This window comes from Dermacentor variabilis, chromosome 4 (assembly GCF_050947875.1).
Source record: "Dermacentor variabilis isolate Ectoservices chromosome 4, ASM5094787v1, whole genome shotgun sequence".
Taxonomy (NCBI): Eukaryota; Metazoa; Arthropoda; class Arachnida; order Ixodida; family Ixodidae; genus Dermacentor; species Dermacentor variabilis.
Window position 1 is genome coordinate 184,423,617 of NC_134571.1, and position 14,767 is coordinate 184,438,383.

Sequence of the window (14,767 nt, forward strand, 5' to 3'; positions counted from 1 at the left end):
TGTAATACCGTGTTTTTGCACGGTGATTTGAAGGCCAGGGCCTATCGAGTCGAACGTTTTCGCGATGCGCTTGACCATCATAAGCTGTTGCCGGAGGTGGTGGCCCTCGGGGCCTACCAGATGAACCATGTCTGGGCTATAACATTCAAGGACGAAGTCGGAAAAAAGAAGCTGCTGTCAGCGAAGGCCTTTAGTGTCAAAGAACACCGCTGCGTCGCCATTGACCCTTGCAACCAGGATATTAGAATGAAGCTGTTCTGGCTGCTTCACACGACTCCCGACGAGGACGTCAGAGCAGCCTTGGCGCCGTTCGGAACGGTGACCGAAATTTCCAGGGAGTGGTGGCGAGTACCAGGGTGCGGCGACAAAGGTTCTCACACGCGTCTGGTATCGTTACGGCTGAAGGCTGGTATGACCATGGAAGACATCCCGCATCCGCTACGAGTATCAGAGGACCATGCGCTCGTGATCGTTCCAGGCAGAGCTCCGCTCTGCCTCCGCTGCCGCGGCACCGGCTATATACGGCGCGAGCGCCGTGTGCCACGCTGTGGACTCTGTCGTCGTTTCGGCCACGACGAGACCCAGTGCGTGAGAAGCTACGCTAACGTGACCGGGTCTGGCCGGAGCGACGCGTTAGACGAGCACTTAATGGATCAAGCGGACGCGGAAGAGACTGCTGGAGCGGGCGGAGACCCACGAGGCACGGAAGAGAAGACAGTGGTAATGGCAAGCGTCAAGTGCCAACCCAGAAAGGGCAGTAGCGAGGCAGTGGCCAAGAATGAAGTGCAAAGTGAACCGTCTGCAGAAAATTCTACGGTGCGTGAAAGTGAGGGGGACGCGGAGGCTGCCGAGGGCGTTCTGCGACAGGGCAACTCTCGCGCTGCCTTCATCGAAGAATCCGGCGAGAAAATGGACCAGGCCAGCGCCGTTTCAAAGAGACCTCGCGAAATATCCGATCAAGATGTCAGGCTTGAGCAAGACGACGGTGTCAGCAGCGAAGGGCCACCCACGAAGGCTTCCTCTTTCCGGCGGTCTACACTCAAGCCCAAGCCGAACGTTCCGCTCGAGAGGAGGCCGACGCGAGAACATCCACCTGAGGGGCGCCAGACGCCGACCAATCCGCCAGGTGGTCGGCAGACGCCGACCGTCCCACCAGACGGGCGACAGACGCCGACTGTCCCACCAGATAAGCGGACAACGCCGACAGTTCCCCCGCGGTAGCGGGGTGCTGTTCGGTAGAAGGCTCAGTAAGGACTAGGTGCTGCGGAACCTTTAAGTGAATGATGAGTAGTGCATTTGGTAACGTCATGCCTTCGCCGTATGAGACGGAGCTTATGATGGTGCAGGGTTTTTGTTTTTTTGTAAGTTTGGCGGTCTTTGATTTCCGAAATGTATTGTAGTTTGTGCTTGCTCTTCTCTTTCAATGGCAAATAATCATGGAATAGCAATACGTATTGGCACACTTAACGTACGAGGGTTAACGGCTAGACGGCGACAAGCACAATTAAGTCGCCTGATGCTGGAAAACGATATAGATATTCTTGCTGTTCAAGAAACTAGAATTGAAAGCGAAGAGCAAACGGACAAAATGGTTCAGGTTTTTAAATCCCGTTACAACACTTGTGTTTGTCATGGAGTAGGTAAGGCCGGTGGCTGTCTTTTATTTTAGCGTAATTCAATAGGTATTGTTGCGCAGAGTGTAATGTCGGCCCAAGATGGGCGATTGGTCCTATGTGATTTCTCTTTCAATAATATTGATTGGAGAATTGTCTGTGTGTACGCTCCAAACAAAATTAGTGATAGGAAATTTTTTTTTAACTTTGTTGAGTCACACCTGACGTGTGAAAGAAATGTTGTTCTTCTTGGTGACTTCAATTGTGTTTGCATGTCCGAAGATAGGGTGCCCAGTAAAATAATACGGGATACAAGTGCGCATCAACTCTGCGCGATCGTGGCAGACTATGATTTAGTAGACGTTGGAAGCATATTAAGCGGTAACAGTGTTGTTTTTACTCATTTCCAAGCGCAGAGTCACGCTCGACTAGATCGTTTGTACGTATCAGCAAACCTTGTGCGAACGGTCACTAGCTACGCAGTAAAGCACGTCAGCTTCAGTGATCACAGCCTAGTAACGTGTACATTGGGCACGAAACATAGAGGGTCTCACTTTAACTGGGAGCTGTGGAAAATGAACGAAACGATCTTAAGTGATGAATGGTTTGTCAAAACGGTAAAAGGAAAAATTGACGTAATGCAAATAGGTGCAACAACAAATTGGGCTGAGCTGTGGGAGCAGTTTAAAATTGAAGTGAAAATGAGTGCAATCGAGAGGGCTTGTGTGATGCGTCATAAAGCTAAACAAAGAGAGAAAGAACTGCAAAGCATGCTCGATTATTTTCTAAACGCGGAGTGCACGATACCGGGATTGTTTTCGAAACAGATTAGAGAAATTAAACGCGAACTTGAAAGGGTGGACGCTCAAATTTACCAAGGAGCCGCGATAAGAGCACGATCCGAGAGGCTGTGGCTGGGAGAGGCGCCAACTAAGCGCGCGCTCAGTGACGAAAAGGGTTATGCATCCAAAAACTTAATAAAAGAAATTTGTTTTAACAACACAATGTCAAAAGACCCAGAAGTAATTGAAAAAGCTTTCGTTGAACACTACCGAGCGTTGCTCGGTAGGCAGGTGCCCGTAACAGAAGAGCTTGTGAACACCTTTCTAACACTTCTGCCAAAATTACAAGACGAAATAAAAGAGGGACTCGAGAGACCGATCTCTGCGAAAGAAATTACAGAAGCCATAGAAGACTTGGGTAAAGGAAAGGCGCCTGGACCAGACGGCCTAGGAGCAGCTTTCTATAAAACTTTCAAGGCCGAAATAAGCGAGATACTGCACTGTGTAATATCAGAAGCTCATGAAACTAAGCACTTGCCGCCATCATTCAGAAAAAGTCATGTTGTGCTTATACCGAAAACCACCGATACGGTAAAGCTGAAATCTGTCGCTGGATACAGGCCCATAAGTCTTACGAATTCGGATTATAAAATCTACATGAAGGTGCTCGGAAAAAGGATGCAGTCAGTTATTAAATACATAGTAGGCCCACACCTAACATGCGGTATCAGGAATAGAACAATATTGTCGAATATTCACATCGCTAGGAGTATATTGGAATGCTGTGATGCGAACCTCGAATGTGTAGCAATGGTTCAGTTAGACCTAGAAAAAGCTTTTGACAGGGTTGCTCACAGCATACTTCTTGCCCTGCTAAAACACATTAATGTAGGCGAAGTGATTCAGGACGGAGTAGCCATGGCTTATGAGAACTGTTCCGCTCACCTAATAATCAATAAAAGACTCAGCGAAAATATACCAGTATTATCCAGTGTGCGCCAGGGGTGCCCTTTGTCGCCCTTACTTTTTGCGCTTTTTCTTGAACCTTTCTGTGTGAAGGTACGAGAAAACGAAAACATTCGCGGCTACCGTCTTTTAACTCAGGAAGTAAAAACACTAGCTTACGCAGATGACATCGCACTTTTTTGCATTGACCAAGAGAGCATTCGGGAGGCAGTCAAGGATGCAAGAAAGTTTTGCAGTTTAACGGGGAGTGCCATAAGCTGGCCAAAAAGCTTAGGCTTCTGGCACGGTGAATGGGACAGCCGGCCTGCAGTGTTAGAAACAGTACCGTTCACAGATACGCCAACCAGTTATCTTGGTGTTCCTTTGGAATACTATCGCGATACCACGACGCAATGGACTGAACAAACTGAGCGGGCTAAAGCACAAACAACGAAGTGGGGAGGCAAGAATCTGTCAATATTCACGAGAGCCACTGTCTGCAATTTATTTCTTGTCGCTAGTCGCTAAAGTGTTTTATATGTTGCAAGTTTTATGTATATCCCGAGTGTGTGTACAAAAGTTGCACAGGGTTTTTGCTATGTTCGTGTGGGGATCAAGATGGGAGCGCATGAGTCGTCTGAATCTGTTTCACGCTGTGCAGAAAGGAGGGTTGGGTTTGTCGCATTTATTTTTGAAACAAGTAGTGTCGCGTTTCATGTTCTTGCGCGACGAAAGCGATTGTTTTTTGCGGTGCGTTATCCAGACGCGATTAGGTGACGCACTGCCAGAATATGTTGTGACGTCGTATGGCATACGTCAAGTGGTTGTCCGAGGTTTTTTGTTTGAAGTGATAAGCTCTTTCCGTTTTCTAAAAGTACACTTTTCTTTGGAATACCTGAACACAGTCGCAAGAAAGCGATTATACCGAGATTTAGTTAATATCATGTGTCCAGTACCAGTATACCGTGCAGTATATGCACTGGGGCGCGAGCAGAATGTCTTAAAAAGAGTTAAGAAAATGCCTGTAAGAGCAACAACAAAAACTTTTTTTTTTTTCATGCTACACACTGGCACGCTTCCTGTCAAGCCATGGCTGCAGGAGAAGGGGATCTTTGTACCCTGGAGTGTGAATTGCCAGATATGTCAGAAACCGGAGACAATGGAGCATATTTTTCTGGAGTGCAGGGACTCAGTCTTCCTTTGGGACATTCTACAAAGGACACTAAAAAAAGAATTTCCTTTAACACCTTTTGGAAGCCGTTTTTTACCGTTTGAAGAGACAGAAGGCGTGCCATGTGATATGGTGATGTTACTCTGCATGCACAGCGTGTGGAAAACACGAATGGCGGTGCGTAATGAGGATGTTGACGCAAAACCGGCCAAAGAATATTTTGCTGAAAATGTATTGTACATTCGCGAAGCGTTTAAAGCGCTCAGCGAACCACCTGAGTGGTTAACAGCATTTGAACAGCTTGCAAACATTCAGCCTTTTTAAACCAAAATTAAACGACAAGGTACACCCGCACATTGAACTGTCTTTTTTGTTTTGTAATCGCAGCGGAGAATAGCTGTGAATCGTGTATTTGTTATAAAACAGGCAATAAAGAAAAAAAAATCCTCGTTAGTATAGTGGCCAGTATCCCCGCCTGTCACGCGGGAGACCGGGGTTCGATTCCCCGACGGGGAGTGTTTCTTTTTTCCTTCTTCTTTCTACGCGCACGCGACGGCGCACTCGACTCTCCTCCACAGTACCTGTCTCTATTTTTTCCCACTTGTGCGCAAGATTGCGTCAACGCTTTTGCGATTTTTTTTCAAATCGTGTATATACTGCTTTAGCAGGCACCTCGCATGTCTCCTCGTTAGTATAGTTTTTTTTTTCTTCATTGCCCGATTTTCAGTACACAACTATTTACAAGAGGAAACAATCACCGAAACAAAAAACAAAATACAACATACATTTGCTGTTGGGCACGTATTCAATCAGTATCGTACTGGCTGGGTCTAATCGAAATTCGCGCAAATTAACCAACGGCTCTACTCTTGGGAGCCACTCAGGTGGTTCCTCTGCCGCTTTATGGAGAGCGACAAACCAGTGCATCTGTTCCCTGAAATACATTCGTGCAGGCCGCGCATCTTTATCAACATGGTATCCCGCCATTCTCGCGCGCCAAATACAGTGGAGGCCCAAGAGCATAATTAGGTCAAAAGGCACACCGTCCTCGTTATCTATGCTTAAGTAACGAATGCCATACGCGTCTAGTGGAAATTCTTTCTTTAGTGTCCTCTGCAATACATCCCAGAAGAACACGCCTCCCCAACAGTTTAAAAAACATGATCTATTGTTTCTGGCCGCTTGCAAATTAAACAGTGTGTTCCCCACGGTAAATACACTCCCTTTGCCTCCAAAAACTTCTTAACTGGTAATGTTCCCGTGTGTAATTTAAAGAAGAAGGTCTTTGTTCCTGGCGGGACCTGCATTTTCTTTACTCTTTTTAAAACATCGCTGCTTGGGCCTCCACCGTACAAGCACCTGTACAGTGGCACTGGGAAAAGGACGTCGCACAAAGCACAATACAGTTTATTTTTGTTCACAACGGAAAGGAAATCATTCGAGAAGCGCACTGAAAGAAATCGAACACTCGATACAACTTCTTTGTAAAAACCTCGAATCCCTCCCGAAAACTCTGCGGTTGAAACCACATACTCTGGTATTTGTCTACTCAGCCTTATTTGACATACCGTGCGCAAGAAAGGGTCGGTTGAGTCCCTAAAGAACAAGAACCGATTTACCAGCTGCCGCACAAAGAGGTGGCCCAATCCCAGCCCCCCGTCTTTTACCCTCCGGAACAAGTTGGTCCGGCTACAGCGCTCCCATCCCGACGCCCAGACAAAGACGGCAAAAATCCTGTGTAGCTTCTGAACGTTGGACCGTGAACAGTGCAATACCTGCATTACGTACCAAAGCTTGCTGATAAAGAAAAGGTTACAAACGGTGGCTCTGGCAAAAATAGAAAGGTTAGTGCCTTTCCACTTCTCAGCTCTCTCCCGTGTGTCTTTGACCTGCCCTTTCCAGTACTGCTCGCTATCACGATAGGCATCGAGCAGGACGCCCAAGTACTTGCCTGGGGTCGTCACCCAATGCACGTTGGCAAAATGATCTGGCTTCGTTGGCCATGATCCATGCCAGAGCCCAAGGCACTCCGACCAGTTAACTCCACTGCCAGTGACATGGCTAAATTTACGGACACATCTGACAGCCTCAATTATGCTCCCCTGATCCTCCGCAAAAACAGCGACATCATCTGCATAAGCCAGCAGCTTCACTTCAACTGCTTGAAGCTTAAATCCCGTAATTCTATTGTTTTCAATCAATCTCATACACAGGGTTTCAATGTAGATAGAAAACAACAGAGGGCTGAGGGGCAGCCCTGACGCACAGAACGTTGCAGGCTGATGGGAGCCCCCAAACTCTTATTCGCGATCAATCTTGTCGTGCAGTTACGGTACGCCAGGGCGACCCCCTCACAGATTACAGATCAGAGATTGGCATAGTCTAAAACGGCAAACAAGATTTCATGAACGACGCAATCAAAAGCCTTCTCGAGGTCAATCTGTAATATGCCAATCCGACTATTACAATCATCACAGCACTCAAGTACACTGCGCGCTTTGTGAATATTGGTAACAATAGTCCGGCCGTTAATCCCACATGTCTGGTGAGGCCCGACGATGTCCTGTATCACTGTCTGCAATCTTCGCGCCAATATCTTCATAAAGATTTTATACTCGATATTGGTGAGTGCTATGTGACGATACGCCGTAACATATCTTAATTTCGCTGCATCATCAGGTTTAGGAATGAGTACTGTGTGTGACGACCCATAAGACGGAGGCAATGTGTTCCATTTGTAAGCTTCGTTAAAGATTACATTCAATACAGGGCTAATTTCGTGCTTAAATTCTTTATAAAAACCGGCGCTAAAGCCGTCTGGTCCAGGCGATTTTCCAGGGTTTAAGTTGTCTACGGCCTGTTCAACTTCGGATTCTGTTATCTCTAGTTCCACTCTTTGCTTTCTTTCGTCGTCCAGTCGGGGTATAGCACGTAAAAACTCATTCCCAAATGTGGTAGCGTCTACTTTGTGGTACGAGAATAGCGCCTGGTAATGCTCATGAAAAGCTGCTTTGATGTCGTCTGCGTCCGTTGATAAGGTCCCGCGCCATTCTATTCCGTCGATGTGGTTTCTTTCAGCGCGTGCTTTTTCTAACCCTAGCGCTCGTTTCGAAGGCGCTTCATCTGCAGCTGTGTCTTCAGCCCTTGCCCTCACCAGGGCTCCCCGATAGCGTTGCTCTTCAAGTAGCTCTAACTGTTGTTTCACTTTTCTGATGTCTTCTATCCATTTGCCCGGTGCCTGAGATTCCTGCCTCAGCAGTTTATGAAGAAGTGCCTTTAACTCAGTCTCTTTTTGTTTCTCCGCGTAACGAATACAGGTAGCCCTCTCTATAGCCTTTATATTTAGGGTTTCCTTACTCAGCTCCCACTGTTGCCATACATGAAGGTTTTTACTGGGGTCTATTTTCCTTATTTCTTCTCTTACTGCTCGGTTAAACGGTTCATCCTGAAGAAGCTTATTATTTAATTTCCGCGTTTCCCATGAGAAAGTGTTACCTCGCTTTGGAATTCCTATGCAGCACTGAACTAAACAATGGTCAGAGAAAGACACTGGCACTACTTGGTAACTGTTACATTCCGGAAGGATGTCAACAGACGCATAAATGCGGTCGAGCCGTGCGTGACTAGAGCCCTCAAATCGTGTGTACTTCACAGCACGCGCTCCTTCGAGGCACTCTGCCACATCCTCAAGGTCCCAGTTCTCTACGATTCGCGACAACACTTCAGTGCTTTTGTCTCTAAAGCCACGAACGCTTGTTTTATCCCGCGCACTGAGGACACAGTTGAAATCGCCCATTACTATGAGCTGTCTTCCCTTGCATAGACGCTCTTCAATTTGGTGAAAAAACTAAGCCCTTTCATCCACCTTATTCGGCGCGTACAAGCATACAATACGCCACTCGTTGTTGTTGAACGAAAAATCAACGACAACACACCGGCCCGACACACACGAATAAATTGCATGCACCTCTAGCCCCGGCAACTTCTTAACAGAAAGAACACAGCCAGCGGATGTGCCCACCGCATGACTGACTACGGCAGAAAACCTAGACGTGAAACGCCGCACCATAACGCCGGTCTCTTCTTCACCATCGACTTTCGTCTCCTGCACGGCTAGCACATCAATGTCGTGCTCCGTTATAAGTCGGTAAAGCTGGCCTTGCTTTCTTTTTCCTGCCAGTCCTCGAACATTTAGAGTGGCGACTTTCAACGGACATGTTGGAGCCATTTTAACAATAGGGCAAGAGACCGGCAATATGGTGCTTACCTCTCGCGTCCAGCACGAGGCTAGACGCCGCCACCGCCGCCAGTGCGGTCCGGCGGAAGAACATGAGCATGTCCTAGGGACTCCGAATTTCCGGCACGCTCGTCTACCAGAACGTTAGGGCGCGGCCGAAACGATGAACGCCGGCCTTGAGGCGCCTTTGCCGGGGGCTCCTCGGCTCCAGGCGTTGCCGTCTGGCCACCGTCGGCGCTGGTTTGGGCGTGGGAACGCTTCGCCGCAGCGGAGACGCTGGTCGGCGTGCGGGCACCACTCTTGTCCGGTTGCAGCTCGTTCGGACCCTTGGGCTCGACGACCTTGGGCTCCGGAGTGTTCTCGCCATCCTTTCCGGTTGTCTCGCTCGACCTATGCAAGTCATCCGCTGGTTGTTGGCTCGCTGAACCATCCCCAGTGAGGGTGTCTCTGCCGGTAGGCGCTGACGAGTCGAGTGGCCCCGTCTGCTTGCCGGCTTCGTCCGTTCCCCTCGCTGCATCCTCGGCTTCAACGACGTCCATGAGTTCCGCGATCTCGTCCGTCTTCCCCTGCCCGGTAGCCGACGCGTAGGTACGGACGCAGTCAGCGTCCGCGTGTCCGTAGCGTCTGCACTTCGAGCACCTGGGCACCTTGCAGTCGCGGCGAACATGGCCCGTGCCATGGCAGCGCAGGCACTGCATAGGCCACCCGGGTACCACCACAAGGGCCAACTCACCGGCGACTCGAACCTGGTGGGGCAGGTCGTTCACCTTCATTCCCGGCTTGAGCTTGAGCAGCACGGTTCTCGTGGTTGAGCCCTTCTCTCTCATGCCTTGGACGCGCCAACGCTCCCGCGTCACCTCGGTTACGTTCCCGAACGCCGCGGAAGCAGTCCGGATGTCTTCATCCTGCACACCGTGGAGCATCCAATGCAGCCGCAGTTTAACCTGCTGGTCCTCAGGGTCAATAACAATGCAGCGACGGCCTTTAACTTGCAGCTCCTTGAAAGCAGCCAGTTTCCTTGTGGCTTCCGCACTGTTGAACGTCACCGCCCACACATGGTTGATCTGGTACGCTCCAATCACCACGACCTCGGGGAGCACACCAGCGTTGGCGAGGGCGTCTCGAAAATCTTCGACCCTGTAGGGCCTCACCCGCACGTCGCCGTGCAAAAACAACGTGTTTAAAACAACACGACCGGTGGGCAGAGCAGGCAGCACGATTTCATAGTCCTTTTCATCTTCGACGCTGCTCCTGTTACCGCGGCCGGCAAGGGCCGCAAACGCCGCTCCAGCGGAGCTCATGATCCTGCGTCCGTTCGCTAGCGCGTCAGGAAGTAGTATAGTTTTTTTTTTTCTTTATTGCCCGATTTTCAGTACACAACTATTTACAAGAGGAAACAATCACCGAAACAAAAAACAAAATACAACATACATTTGCTGTTGGGCACGTATTCAACCAGTATCGTACTGGCTGAGTCTAATCAAAATTCGCGCAAATTAACCAACGGCTCTACTCTTGGGAGCCACTCAGGTGGTTCCTCTGTCGCCTTATGGAGAGCGACAAACCAGTGCATCTGTTCCCTGAAATACATTCGTGCAGGCCGCGCATCTTTATCAACATGGTATCCCGCCATTCTCGCGCGCCAAATACAGTGGAGGCCCAAGAGCATAATTAGGTCAAAAGGCACCCCGTCCTCGTTATCTATGCTTAAGTAACGAATGCCATACGCGTCTAGTGGAAATTCTTTCTTTAGTGTCCTCTGCAATACATCCCAGAAGAACACGCCTCCCCAACAGTTTGGCCAGTATCCCCGCCTGGCACGCGGGAAACCGGGGTTCGATTCCCCGACGGGGAGTGCTTCTTTTTTCCTTCTTCTTTGTAGGCGTACGCGACGGCGCACTCGACACTCCTCCACAGTACCTGTCTCTATTTTTTTCCACTTGTGCGCAAGATTGCGTCAACGCCTTTTCGATTTTTTTTTTCAAATCGTGTATATACTGCTTTAGCAGGCACCTCGCATGTCTCCTCGTTAGTATAGTGGCCAGTATCCCCGCCTGTCACGCGGGAGACCGGGGTTCGATTGCCCGACGGGGAGTGTTTCTTTTTTCCTTCTTCTTTGTAGGCGCACGCGACGATGCACCCGACAGTCCTCCACAGTACCTGTCTCTATTTTTTCCCACTTGCGCAAGATTGCGTCAACGCTTTTGCGATCTCTTTTTTCAAATCGTGTATATACTGCTTTAGCAGGCACCTCGCATATCTCCTCGTTAGTATAGTGGCCAGTATCCCCGCCTGTCACGCGGGAGACCGGGGTTCGATTCCCCGACGGGGAGTGTTTCTTTTTTTCTCCTTCTTTGTAGGCGCACGCGACGATGCACTCGCCACTTCTCCACAGTACCTGTCTCTATTTTTTCCCACTCGTGCGCAAGATTGCGTCAACGCCTTTGCGATTTTTTTTTCAAATCGTGTATATACTGCTTTAGCAGGCACCTCGCATGTCTCCTCGTTAGTATAGTGGCCAGTATCCCCGCCTGTCACGCGGGAGACCGGGGTTCGATTCCCCGACGGGGAGTGCTTCTTTTTTCCTTCTTCTTTGTAGGCGCACGCGACGGCGCACTCGACACTCCTCCACAGTACCTGTCTCTATTTTTTTCCACTTGTGCGCAAGATTGCGTCAACGCCTTTTCGATTTTTTTTTTTCAAATCGTGTATATACTGCTTTAGCAGGCACCTCGCATGTCTCCTCGTTAGTATAGTGGCCAGTATCCCCGCCTGTCACGCGGGAGACCGGGGTTCGATTCCCCGACGGGGAGTGTTTCTTTTTTCCTTCTTCTTTGTAGGCGCACGCGACGATGCACCCGACACTCCTCCACAGTACCTGTCTCTATTTTTTTCCACTTGTGCGCAAGATTGCGTCAACGCCTTTTCGATTTTTTTTTTTCAAATCGTGTATATACTGCTTTAGCAGGCACCTCGCATGTCTCCTCGTTAGTATAGTGGCCAGTATCCCCGCCTGTCACGCGGGAGACCGGGGTTCGATTCCCCGACGGGGAGTGTTTCTTTTTTCCTTCTTCTTTGTAGGCGCACGCGACGATGCACCCGACACTCCTCCACAGTACCTGTCTCTATTTTTTTCCACTTGTGCGCAAGATTGCGTCAACGCCTTTGCGATTTTTTTTCAAATCGTGTATATACTGCTTTAGCAGGCACCTCGCATGTCTCCTCGTTAGTATAGTGGCCAGTATCCCCGCCTGTCACGCGGGAGACCGGGGTTCGATTCCCCGACGGGGAGTGTTTCTTTTTTCCTTCTTCTTTGTAGGCGCACGCGACGGCGCACTCGACACTCCTCCACAGTACCTGTCTCTATTTTTTTCCACTTGTGCGCAAGATTGCGTCAACGCCTTTTCGATTTTTTTTTTTCAAATCGTGTATATACTGCTTTAGCAGGCACCTCGCATGTCTCCTCGTTAGTATAGTGGCCAGTATCCCCGCCTGTCACGCGGGAGACCGGGGTTCGATTCCCCGACGGGGAGTGTTTCTTTTTTCCTTCTTCTTTGTAGGCGCACGCGACGATGCACCCGACACTCCTCCACAGTACCTGTCTCTATTTTTTTCCACTTGTGCGCAAGATTGCGTCAACGCCTTTTCGATTTTTTTTTTTCAAATCGTGTATATACTGCTTTAGCAGGCACCTCGCATGTCTCCTCGTTAGTATAGTGGCCAGTATCCCCGCCTGTCACGCGGGAGACCGGGGTTCGATTCCCCGACGGGGAGTGTTTCTTTTTTCCTTCTTCTTTGTAGGCGCACGCGACGATGCACCCGACACTCCTCCACAGTACCTGTCTCTATTTTTTTCCACTTGTGCGCAAGATTGCGTCAACGCCTTTGCGATTTTTTTTCAAATCGTGTATATACTGCTTTAGCAGGCACCTCGCATGTCTCCTCGTTAGTATAGTGGCCAGTATCCCCGCCTGTCACGCGGGAGACCGGGGTTCGATTCCCCGACGGGGAGTGTTTCTTTTTTCCTTCTTCTTTGTAGGCGCACGCGACGATGCACCCGACACTCCTCCACAGTACCTGTCTGTATTTTTTCCCACTTGTGCGCAAGATTGCGTCAACGCCTTTGCGATTTTTTTTTCAAATCGTGTATATACTGCTTTAGCAGGCACCTCGCATGTCTCCTCGTTAGTATAGTGGCCAGTATCCCCGCCTGTCACGCGGGAGACCGGGGTTCGATTCCCCGACGGGGAGTGTTTCTTTTTTCCTCCTTCTTTGTAGGCGCACGCGACGATGCACTCGACACTTCTCCACAGTACCTGTCTGTATTTTTTCCCACTTGTGCGCAAGATTGCGTCAACGCCTTTGCGATTTTTTTTCAAATCGTGTATATACTGCTTTAGCAGGCACCTCGCATGTCTCCTCGTTAGTATAGTGGCCAGTATCCCCGCCTGTCACGCGGGAGACCGGGGTTCGATTCCCCGACGGGGAGTGTTTCTTTTTTCCTCCTTCTTTGTAGGCGCACGCGACGATGCACTCGACACTTCTCCACAGTACCTGTCTGTATTTTTTCCCACTTGTGCGCAAGATTGTGTCAACGCCTTTGCGATTTTTTTTTCAAATCGTGTATATACTGCTTTAGCAGGCACCTCGCATGTCTCTTCGTTAGTATAGTGGCCAGTATCCCCGCCTGTCACGCGGGAGACCGGGGTTCGATTCCCCGACGGGGAGTGTTTCTTTTTTCCTTCTTTGTAGGCGCACGCGACGATGCACTCGACACTTCTCCACAGTACCTGTCTCTATTTTCTCCCACTTGTGCGCAAGATTGCGTCAACGCTTTTGTGATTTTTTTTTCAAATCGTGTATATACTGCTTTAGCTGGCACCTCGCATGTGTCCTCGTTAGTGTATTTTTTTTTTTGTCATTACGGTTGCGCGAAAATTTTTGCGCTTTTATTCCCATCGTGTATATAATGCTTTAACTGACGCCTCCCGTGTCTCCTCGTTAGTATAGTGTCCAGTATCCCCGTCTGTCCCGCGGGAGACCGGGGTTCGATTCCCCGACGGGGAGTGGTGTTTCTTAATTTTTTTTTTTAGGCACATGTATCTGCGCCCCCGACACTTATCTGCAGTATCTGTCTATCTTTTTTTCTTTATTGCCAGTCCTCGATATATCACAACTCAAATTCCTAAATGATATAAACAAAGACCAAAGAAGCAAGAAAGAATGAATACACAAACGGAACAAAGAACAGTAATATTTACATTCGTTGCCGTCCGCTACTGTGGCACGACGCTGTCGGATTAAAATTCCTTTAGTGCTGTCAGGGGTTCAACCCTCGACAGCCACTCAGGAATAGGCTGTTGCAACTTCTGCACTTCGACATACCGTTGCATGCACTCACAAAAGTATAGACGCGCCGGTCGGGCATTCGGGTCACAATGGTAACCCGCCCTTCTTGCGCGCCATAAACAGTGGAGGCCCGTAAGCATGATCAGGTCGTACGGGAAACCTTCGTCATCATATACTGGCAGAAACCTGATTCTGTGGGGATCTATAGGTAGCTCCATTTTAGAGTCCTTTGTAACACGTCCCAGAAGAAGACCCCTTCCCAACAGTGGATGAAGACATGATCTATGCTTTCTGTTTTTTTACATATAAGGCATTGGGTTCCCTATGGCATGTAGAACCCACGTTGTTCAAGAAAGATTTTAACAGGTAGAGTACCGGTGTGTAATTTAAAGAAGAACGATTTAGTGGCTGGTTGAACTGGCATCTTCTTCACCCTTTTGAATACATCTAGGCCTGGGCCTCCACTGTACGGGGCTCTGTACATGGGTACCAGCAAAACACTGTCACATAAATCACGATATGACTTTTTCCGTTTTACACTCCACAAATATGCACTAGAAAAACGAACACGCAAAAAGGAAACACTGAATTATTTCCCTAAAGAAACCACGAACTGGTCCTGGCATTGTTTCGGTGCCTACAACGAATTCGGGAAGTGACCTTGAAAACC

At 49.0% G+C, this 14,767-nt stretch overlaps 12 non-coding genes across 12 annotated transcripts; all 12 read left to right on the plus strand.

Moving 5' to 3' along the window:
- The first annotated feature begins 4,955 nt into the window (after positions 1 to 4,955).
- On the plus strand, positions 4,956 to 5,027 carry TRNAD-GUC (transfer RNA aspartic acid (anticodon GUC)). Its single transcript has one exon. It is a non-coding gene; the product is annotated as a tRNA-Asp (tRNA).
- A 5,982-nt stretch (positions 5,028 to 11,009) lies between these two features.
- Positions 11,010 to 11,081, plus strand: TRNAD-GUC (transfer RNA aspartic acid (anticodon GUC)). The gene has a single exon. It is a non-coding gene; the product is annotated as a tRNA-Asp (tRNA).
- A 167-nt stretch (positions 11,082 to 11,248) lies between these two features.
- TRNAD-GUC (transfer RNA aspartic acid (anticodon GUC)) lies at positions 11,249 to 11,320 on the plus strand. The gene has a single exon. It is a non-coding gene; the product is annotated as a tRNA-Asp (tRNA).
- A 169-nt stretch (positions 11,321 to 11,489) lies between these two features.
- On the plus strand, positions 11,490 to 11,561 carry TRNAD-GUC (transfer RNA aspartic acid (anticodon GUC)). Its single transcript has one exon. It is a non-coding gene; the product is annotated as a tRNA-Asp (tRNA).
- Positions 11,562 to 11,730: 169 nt separating this feature from the next.
- TRNAD-GUC (transfer RNA aspartic acid (anticodon GUC)) lies at positions 11,731 to 11,802 on the plus strand. Its single transcript has one exon. It is a non-coding gene; the product is annotated as a tRNA-Asp (tRNA).
- Positions 11,803 to 11,968: 166 nt separating this feature from the next.
- Positions 11,969 to 12,040, plus strand: TRNAD-GUC (transfer RNA aspartic acid (anticodon GUC)). The gene has a single exon. It is a non-coding gene; the product is annotated as a tRNA-Asp (tRNA).
- Positions 12,041 to 12,209: 169 nt separating this feature from the next.
- Positions 12,210 to 12,281, plus strand: TRNAD-GUC (transfer RNA aspartic acid (anticodon GUC)). Its single transcript has one exon. It is a non-coding gene; the product is annotated as a tRNA-Asp (tRNA).
- Positions 12,282 to 12,450: 169 nt separating this feature from the next.
- Positions 12,451 to 12,522, plus strand: TRNAD-GUC (transfer RNA aspartic acid (anticodon GUC)). Its single transcript has one exon. It is a non-coding gene; the product is annotated as a tRNA-Asp (tRNA).
- A 166-nt stretch (positions 12,523 to 12,688) lies between these two features.
- On the plus strand, positions 12,689 to 12,760 carry TRNAD-GUC (transfer RNA aspartic acid (anticodon GUC)). Its single transcript has one exon. It is a non-coding gene; the product is annotated as a tRNA-Asp (tRNA).
- A 167-nt stretch (positions 12,761 to 12,927) lies between these two features.
- Positions 12,928 to 12,999, plus strand: TRNAD-GUC (transfer RNA aspartic acid (anticodon GUC)). Its single transcript has one exon. It is a non-coding gene; the product is annotated as a tRNA-Asp (tRNA).
- A 166-nt stretch (positions 13,000 to 13,165) lies between these two features.
- Positions 13,166 to 13,237, plus strand: TRNAD-GUC (transfer RNA aspartic acid (anticodon GUC)). Its single transcript has one exon. It is a non-coding gene; the product is annotated as a tRNA-Asp (tRNA).
- Positions 13,238 to 13,404: 167 nt separating this feature from the next.
- TRNAD-GUC (transfer RNA aspartic acid (anticodon GUC)) lies at positions 13,405 to 13,476 on the plus strand. The gene has a single exon. It is a non-coding gene; the product is annotated as a tRNA-Asp (tRNA).
- The last annotated feature ends 1,291 nt before the right edge of the window (positions 13,477 to 14,767 follow it).